The sequence below is a fragment of the Delphinus delphis genome, unplaced genomic scaffold (assembly GCF_949987515.2).
Source record: "Delphinus delphis unplaced genomic scaffold, mDelDel1.2 scaffold_48, whole genome shotgun sequence".
NCBI classification, from domain to species: Eukaryota; Metazoa; Chordata; class Mammalia; order Artiodactyla; family Delphinidae; genus Delphinus; species Delphinus delphis.
Genome location: NW_027192669.1, coordinates 2045231 through 2057634, shown reverse-complemented (window position 1 = coordinate 2057634; position 12404 = coordinate 2045231). Strand labels below are relative to the sequence as shown.

The 12404-nt window shown below is 43.3% G+C and overlaps 1 long non-coding RNA gene across 1 annotated transcript in view; it reads right to left on the bottom strand.

Annotated features, from left to right (window-relative positions):
* Nucleotides 1-1042: 1042 nt before the first annotated feature.
* LOC132419262 (uncharacterized) overlaps nt 1043-12404 on the bottom strand; it is a 555421-nt gene continuing 544059 nt past the window's right edge. Inside the window, exon 3 of the long non-coding RNA XR_009518163.1 lies at nt 1043-1127. This is a non-coding gene — a long non-coding RNA (uncharacterized lncRNA). The remainder of the gene's footprint in view (nt 1128-12404) is intronic.

Here is a 12404-nt window from a genome sequence, read left to right as displayed (position 1 = left end):
CCATGAAATCAATGTAATAAGGCTAGTAGAAGGATAAAGAGTGGATTTAGGTCGATAATACTACTTGAAATAAGTCAAACAGAAAAAGAAACATATCATAAGATATCACTTATAGAGGGAGGGTAAATATGGCTGCACAAGAAATGAATTACAGAACAGAACAGTGTCTCACATTTAGAAAACACACTTATGTCAGCTTAAGGGGAAAGGAGAGGTGGGGTGATGCATAAAACCAGAGTTTGAAATTAGCACAGATACCGTTCAATAAACCAAATAGGTATTAGACAAGATCTACACCTTGCTCAATGAACTGGCCTCAACACACCCTATACACCGCAGAGAAATATATCTGAGTAATAAGAATCTTAAAACCCATGTATTGATATATCTCCATAAGGGAATCAAGTGTGTGCAGAGCGGCACAAACACAGCAGTGAAAATGAGCTAAACCCCATTATAGAAATAAATTTTAAAAACAAAACGCTGAAACAATGAAAGAGAGAAAAATTCTTACAAAATTCGCTCAGGGGCTGTGATGCAACCTGGATTGACCACATATAAACCCACAGCTGGATAAGACATAAGGCTGGACACTTGGGGCTGACAGGATTGGTGAGCTTTGGTGAGCAACTGCCGAAAGTTTAATGCAATACTTCATGCTACTCAGTCCAAGGGTCCCAACACTCCAGGTTGAAGGGAATCTTCCTACAGCTAAACCATGCTTGGGAAACCCAAGGACTGGTATACCATATGATCGGGAAAGGTTTCTAAAACGCACCTCATTTTTCCTCTCCTCTCCCTGGGCGGGATGTAAATTGCCAACAGACACTCGGGAGAAGTGTATGGTGTTTCCTGAAACATCTAAAAAACAAAGCAACAGAGCCTAGGGCACTTCCACTTATGGTCCTATAGCTTAGGGAAATTAAAATCAAAAAGACACAGCCACCCCAAAGTTTGGGACGCCTCTGTTTACAAGAACCTCGTTTACCGTACAAGTTCAATATCACAGAAAGTGAAAAATGGATAAAGAACTTGTGGTACTTACGTACAATGCAGTATCACTCAGCAATGAAATCTATGTCATCAGGCCCGTAGCAGCATAATGAGTGGATTCAGGTACGATGATTCTAAATGAAATAAGTCACACAGAAAAAGAAACATCATAAGATATCACTAATACACGGAATGTAAACTTGGCTACACAGGAACTGAATTCCAAAACAGAACAGGGTCTCAAATTTAGAAAACCAACTTATGCTTGCTTAAGGGGAAAGGTGAGTTGTGGTGTTGCATAAAACCAGAGATTGAAATGAGCACAGATAAAGTTCCTTAAGCCAAATATGGAATAGACAAGAGCTACTCCTTGCTCAACGAAATGGACTCAACACCCCATATTAAACGCCTAAGAATGTACCTGACTAGTAAGTATCTTAAAACCTATGGATTGCTATGTCTCCAAAAGAGAATCAAGCGTGTGTACAGGGGCATAAACGCAGCAGTGATAGGATTGGAGAGGTTCGGTGAGCAAATGAAGACCCTTTGAAGACATATTGCATGGTACCCATTCCACGGGTCTCAACTCTCCAGGTTTAAGGTATTCTTCCTTCAGCTAAAACATGCATGTGGAACCCAGAGTATGATCAACCATGTGAACGGGAGACGTGTTCAAATATGTCTCAGTTTTCATACCCTGGTACTCGGGTGCAACATTCCAGACGCTTTACTAACACTCTCCCCACTTGGAGAGTCAGCGTCTTTAAACTCCTGTTTGGCCCAGTTTGCAATTTCTGCGGAAGATGAACAGGAATAGCGAGAACCAATGAGAGACTAGCTGGAGGGGTCTGGACGGACAAATTTAACTCTCATTTCCCACCAGGAAGAGGAATTAACCAAAGGCTCAGCGTGCCGTGCCGGAACCAGATTAGGGCCTGAAGCCATCCTGTGGTGTTGCGGCCAGCTCACAAGAAAGCGAGTTGAAGAAAGGAGCTCAGGGGCACTGTAATTCACAAACCTGCAGAGTTATAAATGACAGCTATCGTCCAAAAATATACTGAAGTAAGGCTGCCAAGAGGACTTGAAAGCAGGGCAGGCTTGCAGGAAACTGATTTCAGGAGGTAGACTGGAATTGCATTGAAAGCATAGGAAAAGAGGCAGAACGTCCACAATGATGCACTTGGCCAAAAAGGGCGTATGCGTTTTTTCCTGAATATATTCAGGAAAAAACGCATACGCCCTTTTTGGCCAACCAAGCAAGCTTGCAAAGGAAATCTGCACTACAATGAAGTCTCACTTCCCCCCGGTCAAAAGGGCCATCTGAAAAAGTGTAAAATCCAGAAAGGCAGGACAGGCCATGGAGAACTGGGAGCCTTGTTATGCTGATGGGCGGGATGTAAATTGCCAACAGACACTCCGGAGAAGTGTATGGTGTTTCCTGAAACATCTAAAAAACAAAGCAGCAGAGCCTAGGGCACTTCCATTTATGGTCCTATAGCTTAGGGAAATTAAAATAAAAAAGACACAGCCACCCCAAAGTTTGGAACAGCTCTCTTTACAAGAACCTCGTTTACAGTCCAAGTTCAACATCGCAGAAAGTGAAAAATGGATAAAGAAGTTGTGGTATTTACTTACAAAGTAATATCACTCAGCAATGAAATCTATGTCATCAGGCCTTTGGCAGCACAATGAGTGGATTCAGGTATGATGATTCTAACTGAAATAAGTCACAGAGAAAAAGGAACATCATAATATATCAGTAATACACGGAATGGAAACTTGGCTACACAGGAACTGAATTCCAAAACAGAACAGGGTCTCAAATTTAGAAAACCAACTTACGCTTGCTTAAGGGGAAAGGTGAGTTGGGGTGTTGCATAAAACCAGAGATTGAAATGAGCACAGATAAAGTTCCTTAAGCCAAATATGGAATAGACAAGAGCTACTCCTTGCTCAACGAAATGGACTCAACACCCCATATTAAACGCCTAAGAATGTACCTGACTAGTAAGTATCTTAAAACCTATGGATTGCTATGTCTCCAAAAGAGAATCAAGCGTGTGTACAGGGGCATAAACGCAGCAGTGATAGGATTGGAGAGGTTCGGTGAGCAAATGAAGACCCTTTGAAGTCATATTGCATGGTACCCATGCCACGGGTCTCAACTCTCCAGGTTCAAGGTATTCTTCCTTCAGCTAAAACATGTATGTGGAACCCAGAGTATGATCAACCGTGTGAACGGGAGACGTGTTCAAATATGTCTCAGTTTTCCTCCCCTGGTCCTCGGGTGCAACATTCCAGACGCTTTACTAACACTCTCCCCACTTGGAGAGTCAGCGCCTTTAACCTCCTGTTTGGCCCAGTTTGCAATTTCTGCGGAAGATGAACAGGAATAGGGAGAAACAATGAGAGACTAGCTGGAGGTGTCTGGACGGGCAAATTTAACTCTCATTTCCCACCAGGAAGAGGAAATAACCAAAGGCTCAGCGTGCTGTGCCGGAACCAGATTAGGGCCTGAAGCCATCCTGCAGTGTTGCGGCCAGCTCACAAGAATGCGAGTTGAAGAAAGGAGCTCAGGGTCACTGTAATTCAGAAACCTGCAGAGTTATAAATGACAGCTATCGTCCAAAAATATACTGAAGTAAGGCTGCCAAGAGGACTTGACAGCAGGGTAGAATTGCAGGAAACCGATTTCAGGAGGTAGACTGGAATTGCATTGAAAGCATAGGAAAAGAGGCAGAACGTCCACAATGATGCACTTGGCCAAAAAGGGCGTATGCGTTTTTTCCTGAATATATTCAGGAAAAAACGCATACGCCCTTTTTGGCCAACCAAGCAAGCTTGCAAAGGAAATCTGCACTACAATGAAGTCTCACTTCCCCCAGGTCAAAAGGGCCATCTGAAAACAGTGTAAAATCCAGAAAGGCAGGACAGGCCATGGAGAACTGGGAGCCTTGTTATGCTGATGGGCGGGATGTAAATTGCCAACAGACACTCAGGAGAAGTGTATGGTGTTTCCTGAAACATCTAAAAAACAAAGCAACAGAGCCTAGGGCACTTCCACATATGGTCCTATAACTCAGGGAAATTAAAATCAAAAAGACACAGCCCCCCCTATGTTTGGGACGCCTCTGTTTACAAGAACCTCGTTTACCGTACAAGTTCAATATCACAGAAAGTGAAAAATGGATAAAGAACTTGTGGTACTTACGCACAATGCAGTATCACTCAGCAATGAAATCTATGTCATCAGGCCCATAGCAGCATAATGAGTGGATTCAGGTACGATGATTCTAACTGAAATAAGTCACACAGAAAAAGAAACATCATAAAATATCACTAATACACGTAATGTAAACTTGGCTACACAGGAACTGAATTCCAAACAGAACAGGGTCTAAAATTTAGAAAACCAACTTATGCTTGCTTAAGGGGAAAAGTGAGTTGGGGTGCTGCATAAAACCAGAGATTGAAATGAGCACAGATAAAGTTCCTTAAGCCAAATATGGAATAGACAAGAGCTACTCCTTGCTCAACGAAATGGACTCAACACCGCATATTAAACGCCTAAGAATGTACCTGACTAGTAAGTATCTTAAAACCCATGGATTGCTATGTCTCCAAAAGAGAATCAAGCATGTGTACAGGGGCATAAACGCAGCAGTGATAGGATTGGAGAGGTTCGGTGAGCAAATGAAGACCCTTTGAAGTCATATTGCATGGTACCCATGCCACGGGTCTCAACTCTCCAGGTTTAAGGTATTCTTCCTTCAGCTAAAACATGTATGTGGAACCCAGAGTATGATCAACCGTGTGAACGGGAGATGTGTTCAAATATGTCTCAGTTTTCCTCCCCTGGTACTCGGGTGCAACATTCCAGATGCTTTACTAACACTCTCCCCACTTGGAGAGTCAGCGCCTTTAACCTCCTGTTTGGCCCAGTTTGCAATTTCTGCGGAAGATGAACAGGAATAGGGAGAACCAATGAGAGACTAGCTGGAGGTGTCTGGACGGGCAAATTTAACTCTCATTTCCCACCAGGAAGAGGAAATAACCAAAGGCTCAGCGTGCCGTGCCAGAACCAGATTAGGGCCTGAAGCCATCCTTCGGTGTTGCGGCCAGCTCAAAAGAAAGTGAGTTGAAGAAAGGAGCTCAGGGGCACTGTAATTCACAAACCTGCAGAGTTATAAATGACAGCTATCGTCCAAAAATATACTGAAGTAAGGCTTCCAAGAGGACTTGAATGTGGGGCAAAATTGCAGGAAACCGATTTCAGGAGGTAGACTGGAATTGCATTGAAAGCATAGGAAAAGAGGCAGAACGTCCACAATGATGCACTTGGCCAAAAAGGGCGTATGCGTTTTTTCCTGAATATATTCAGGAAAAAACGCATACGCCCTTTTTGGCCAACCAAGCAAACTTGCAAAGGAAATCTGCACTACAATGAAGTCTCACTTCCCCCCGTCAAAAGGGCCATCTGAAAACAGTGTAAAATCCAGAAAGGCAGGACAGGCCATGGAGAACTGGGAGCCTTGTTATGCTGATGGGCGGGATGTAAATTGCCAACAGACACTCGGGAGAAGTGTATGGTGTTTCCTGAAACATCTAAAAAACAAAGCAACAGAGCCTAGGGCACTTCCACTTATGGTCCTATAGCTTAGGGAAATTAAAATCAAAAAGACACAGCCACCCCGAAGTTTGGGACGCCTCTGTTTACAAGAACCTCGTTTACAGTACAAGTTCAATATCACAGAAAGTGAAAAATGGATAAAGAACTTGTGGTACTTACGTACAATGCAGTATCACTCAGCAATGAAATCTATGTCATCAGGCCCGTAGCAGCATAATGAGTGGATTCAGGTACGATGATTCTAACTGAAATAAGTCACACAGAAAAATTAACATCATAAGATATCAGTAATACACGGAATGTAAACTTGGCTACACAGGAACTGAATTACAGAACAGAACAGGTTCTCAAATTTAGAAAACCAACTTATGCTTGCTTAAGGGGAAAGGTGAGTTGGGGTGCTGCATAAAACCAGAGATTGAAATGAGCACAGATAAAGTTCCTTAAGCCAAATATGGAATAGACAAGAGCTACTCCTTACTCAACGAAATGGACTCAACACCCCATATTAAAGGCCTAAGAATGTACCTGACTAGTAAGTATCTTAAAACCTATGGATTGCTATGTCTCCAAAAGAGAATCAAGCGTGTGTACAGGGGCATAAACGCAGCAGTGATACGATTGGAGAGGTTCGGTGAGCAAATGAAGACCCTTTGATGTCATATTGCATGGTACCCATTACACGGGTCTCAACTCTGCAGGTTTAAGGTATTCTTCCTTCAGCTAAAACATGCATGTGGAACCCAGAGTATGATCAACCGTGTGAATGGGAGACGTTTTCAAATATGTCTCAGTTTTCCTCCCCTGGTACTCGGGTGCAACATTCCAGACGCTTTACTAACACTCTCCCGACTTGGAGAGTCATTCCCTTTAACCTCCTGTTTGGCCCAGTTTGCAATTTCTTCGGAAGATGAACAGGAATAGGGAGAACCAATGGGAGACTGGCTGGAGGTGTCTGGACGGGCAAATTTAACTCTCATTTCCCGCCAGGAAGAGGAATTAACCAAAGGCTCAGCGTGCCGTGCCGGTACCAGATTAGGGCCTGAAGCAATCCTGCAGTGTGGCGGCCAGGTCACAAGAAAGCGAGTTGAAGAAAGGACCTCAGCGGCACTATAATTCACAAACCTTCAGAGTTATAAATGACAGCTATCATCCAAAAACAGACTGAAGTAAGGCTGCCAAGAGGACTTGAAAGCGGGGCAGAATTGCAGGAAACCGATTTCAGGAGGTAGACTGGAATTGCATTGAAAGCATAGGAAAAGAGGCAGAACGTCCACAATGATGCACTTGGCCAAAAAGGGCGTATGCGTTTTTTCCTGAATATATTCAGGAAAAAACGCATACGCCCTTTTTGGCCAACCAAGCAAGCTTGCAAATGAAATCTGCACTACAATGAAGTCTCACTTCCCCCCAGTCAAAAGGGCCATCTGAAAAAAGTGTAAAATCCAGAAAGGAAGGACAGGCCATGGAGAACTGGGAGCCTTGTTATGCTGATGGGCGGGATGTAAATTGCCAACAGACACTCGGGAAAAGTGTATGGTGTTTCCTGAAACATCTAAAAAACAAAGCAACAGAGCCTAGGGCACTTCCATTTATGGTCCTATAGCTTAGGGAAATTAAAATAAAAAAGACACAGCCACCCCAAAGTTTGGAACGGCTCTGTTTACAAGAACCTCGTTTACAGTACAAGTTCAACATTGCAGAAAGTGAAAAACGGATAAAGGAGTTGTGGTATTTACTTACAAAGCAATATCACTCAGCAATGAAATCTATGTCATCAGGCCCTTAGCACAATGAGTGAATTCAGGTATGATGATTCTAACTGAAATAAGTCACACAGAAAAAGAAACATCATAAGATATCACTAATACACGGAATGTAAACTTGGCTACACAGGAACTGAATTCCAAAACAGAACAGGGTCTCAAATTTAGAAAACCAACTTATGCTTGCTGAAGGGGAAAGGTGAGTTGGGGTGCTGCATTAAACCAGAGATCGAAATGAGCACAGATAAAGTTCCTTAAGCCAAATATGGAATAGACAAGAGCTACTCCTTGCTCAACGAAATGGACTCAACACCGCATATTAAACGCCTAAGAATGTACCTGACTAGTAAGTATCTTAAAACCTATGGATTGCTATGTCTCCGAAAGAGAATCAAGCATGTGTACAGGGGCATAAACGCAGCAGTGATAGGATTGGAGAGGTTCGGTGAGCAAATGAAGACCCTTTGAAGTCATATTGCATGGTACCCATTCCACGGGTTTCAACTACCCAGGTTTAAGGTATTCTTCCTTCAGCTAAAACATGCATGTGGAACCCAGAGAATGATCAACTGTGTGAATGGGAGATGTGTTCAAATATGTCTCAGTTTTCCTCCCCTGGTACTCGGGTGCCACATTCCAGATGCTTTACTAACACTCTCCCCACTTGGAGAGTCAGCGCCTTTAACCTCCTGTTTGGCCCAGTTTGCAATTTCTGCGGAAGATGAACAGGAATAGGGAGAACCAATGAGAGACTAGCTGGAGGTGTCTCGACGGGCAAATTTAACTCTCATTTCCCACCAGGAAGAGGAAATAACCAAAGGCTCAGCGTGCCGTGCCAGAACCAGATTAGGGCCTGAAGCCATCCTTCGGTGTTGCGGCCAGCTCAAAAGAAAGTGAGTAGAAGAAAGGAGCTCAGGGGCACTGTAATTCACAAACCTGCAGAGTTATAAATGACAGCTATCATCCAAAAATATACTGAAGTAAGGCTGCCAAGAGGACTTGAAAGTGGGGCAAAATTGCAGGACACCGATTTCAGGAGGTAGACTGGAATTGCATTGAAAGCATAGGAAAAGAGGCAGAACGTCCACAATGATGCACTTGGCCAAAAAGGGCGTATGCGTTTTTTCCTGAATATATTCAGGAAAAAACGCATACGCCCTTTTTGGCCAACCAAGCAAACTTGCAAAGGAAATCTGCAGTACAATGAAGTCTCACTTCCCCCCGTCAAAAGGGCCATCTGAAAAAAGTGTAAAATCCAGAAAGGCAGGACAGGCCATGGAGAACTGGGAGCCTTGTTATGCTGATGGGCGGGATGTAAATTGCCAACAGACACTCGGGAGAAGTGTATGGTGTTTCCTGAAACATCTAAAAAACAAAGCAACAGAGCCTAGGGCACTTCCACTTATGGTCCTGTAGCTTAGGGAAATTAAAATCAAAAAGACACAGCCACCCCGAAGCTTGGGACGCCTCTGTTTACAAGAACCTCGTTTACCGTACAAGTTCAATATCACAGAAAGTGAAAAATGGATAAAGAACTTGTGGTACTTACGTACAATGCAGTATCACTCAGCAATGAAATCTATGTCATCAGGCCCGTAGCAGCATAATGAGTGGATTCAGGTACGATGATTCTAACTGAAATAAGTAACACAGAAAAATTAACATCATAAGATATCAGTAATACACGGAATGTAAACTTGGCTACACAGGAACTGAATTACAGAACAGAACAGGGTCTCAAATTTAGAAAACCAACTTATGCTTGCTTAAGAGGAAAGGTGAGTTGGGGTGCTGCATAAAACCAGAGATCGAAATGAGCACAGATAAAGTTCCTTAAGCCAAATATGGAATAGACAAGAGCTACTCCTTACTCAGCGAAATGGACTCAACACCCCATATTAAACGCCTAAGAATGTACCTGACTTGTAAGTATCTTAAAACCTATGGATTGCTATGTCTCCGAAAGAGAATCAAGCATGTGTACAGGGGCATAAACGCAGCAGTGATAGGAGTGGAGAGGTTCAGTGAGCAAATGAAGACCCTTTGAATTCATATTGCATGGTACCCATTCCACGGGTCTCAACTCTCCAGATTTAAGGTATTCTTCCTTCAGCTAAAACATGCATGTGGAACCTAGAGTATGATCAACCATGTGATCGGGAGACGTGTTCAAATATGTCTCAGTTTTCGTACTCTGGTACTCGGGTTCAACATTCCAGACGCTTTACTAACACTCTCCCCACTTGGAGAGTCAGCGCATTTAACCTCCTGTTTGGCCCAGTTTGCAATTTCTGCGGAAGATGAACAGGAATAGCGAGAACCAATGAGAGACTAGCTGGAGGTGTCTGGACGGGCAAATTTAACTCTCATTTCCCACCAGGAAGAGGAATTAAGCAAAGGCTCAGCGTGCCGTGCCGGAACCAGATTAGGGCCTGAAGCCATCCTGCGGTGTTGTGGCCAGGTCACAAGAAAGCGAGTTGAAGAAAGGAGCTCAGGGGCACTGTAATTCACAAACCTGCAGAGTTATAAATGACAGCTATCGTCCAAAAATATACTGAAGTAAGGCTGCCAAGAGGACTTGAAAGCGGGGCAGAATTGCAGGAAACCGATTTCAGGAGGTAGACTGGAATTGCATTGAAAGCATAGGAAAAGAGGCAGAACGTCCACAATGATGCACTTGGCCAAAAAGGGCGTATGCGTTTTTTCCTGAATATATTCAGGAAAAAACGCATACGCCCTTTTTGGCCAACCAAGCAAGCTTGCAAAGGAAATCTGCACTACCATGAAGTCTCACTTCCCCCCGGTCAAAAGGGCCATCTGAAAAATGTGTAAAATCCAGAAAGGCAGGACAGGCCATGGAGAACTGGGAGCCTTGTTATGCTGATGGGTGGGATGTAAATTGCCAACAACCACTCGGTAGAAGTGTATGGTGTTTCCTGAAACATCTAAAAAACAAAGCAACAGAACCTAGGGCACTTCCACTTATGGTCCTATAGCTTAGGGAAATTAAAATCAAAAAGACACAGCCACCCCAAAGTTTGGAATGGCTCTGTTTACAAGAACCTCGTTTACAGTACAAGTTCAACATCGCAGAAAGTGAAAAATGGATAAAGAAGTTGTGGTATTTACTTACAAAGCAATATCACTCAGCAATGAAATCTGTGTCATCAGGCCCTTAGCAGCACAATGAGTGGATTCAGGTATGATGATTCTAACTGAAATAAGTCACACAGAAAAAGAAACATCATAAGATATCACTAATACACGGAATGTAAACTTGGCTACACAGGAACTGAATTACAGAACAGAACAGGGTCTCAAATTTAGAAAACCAACTTATGCTTGCTTAAGGGTAAAGGTGAGTTGGGGTGCTGCATAAAACCAGAGATTGAAATGAGCACAGATAAAGTTCCTTAAGCCAAATATGGAATAAACAAGAGCTACTCCTTGCTCAACGAAATGGACTCAACACCGCATATTAAACGCCTAAGAATGTACCTGACTAGTAAGTATCTTAAAACCTACGGATTGCTATGTCTCCGAAAGAGAATCAAGCATGTGTACAGGGGCATAAACGCAGCAGTGACAGGATTGGAGAGGTTCGGTGAGCAAATGAAGACCCTTTGAAGTCATATTGCATGGTACCCATTACACGGGTCTTAACTCTCCAGGTTTAAGGTATTCTTCCTTCAGCTAAAACCTGCATGTTGAACCCAGAGTATGATCAACCATGTGAACGGGAGACGTGTTCAAATATGTCTCAGTTTTCGTACCCTGGTACTCGGGTGCAACATTCCAGACGCTTTACTAACACTCTCCCCACTTGGAGAGTCAGCGCCTTTAACCTCCTGTTTGACACAGTTTGCAATTTCTGCGGAAGATGAACAGGAATAGCGAGAACCAATGAGAGGCTAGCTGGAGGTGTCTGGACAGGCAAATTTAACTCTCATTTCCCACCAGGATGAGGAATTAACCAAAGGAACAGCGTGCCATGCCGGAACCAGATTAGGGCCTGAAGCCATGCTGTGGTGGTGCGGCCAGGTCACAAGAAAGCGAGTTGAAGAAAGGAGCTCAGGGGCACTGTAATTCATAAACCTGCAGAGTTATAAATGACAGCTATCGTCCAAAAATAGACTGAAGTAAGGCTGCCAAGAGGACTTGAAAGCGGGGCAGAATTGCAGGAAACCGATTTCAGGAGGTAGACTGGAATTGCATTGAAAGCATAGGAAAAGAGGCAGAACGTCCACAATGATGCACTTGGCCAAAAAGGGCGTATGCGTTTTTTCCTGAATATATGCAGGAAAAAACGCATACGCCCTTTTTGGCCAACCAAGCAAACTTGCAAAGGAAATCTGCACTACAATGAAGTCTCACTTCTCCCCGGTCAAAAGGGCCATCTGAAAAAAGTGTAAAATCCAGAAAGGCAGGACAGGGCATGGAGAACTGGGAGCCTTGTTATGCTGATGGGCGGGATGTAAATTGCCAACAGACACTGGGGAGAAGTGTATGGTGTTTCCTGAAACATCTAAAAAACAAAGCAACAGAGCCTAGGGCACTTCCACTAATGATCCTATAGCTTAGGGAAATTAAAATCAAAAAGACACAGCCACCCCAAAGTTTGGGACGCCTCCGTTTACAAGAACCTCGTTTACCGTACAAGTTCAATATCACAGAAATTGAAAAATGGATAAAGAACTTCTGGTACTTACGTACAATGCAGTATCACTCAGCAATGAAATCTATGTCATCAGGCCCGTAGCAGCATAATGAGTGGATTCAGGTACGATGATTCTAACTGAAATAAGTCACACAGAAAAAGAAACATCATAAGATATCAGTAATACACGGAATGTAAACTTGGCTACACAGGAACTGAATTACAGAACAGAACAGGGTCTCAAATTTAGAAAACCAACTTATGCTTGCTTAAGGGGAAAGGTGAGTTGGGGTGCTGCATAAAACCAGAGATTGAAATGAGCACAGATAAAGTTCCTTAAGCCAAATATGGAATAGAC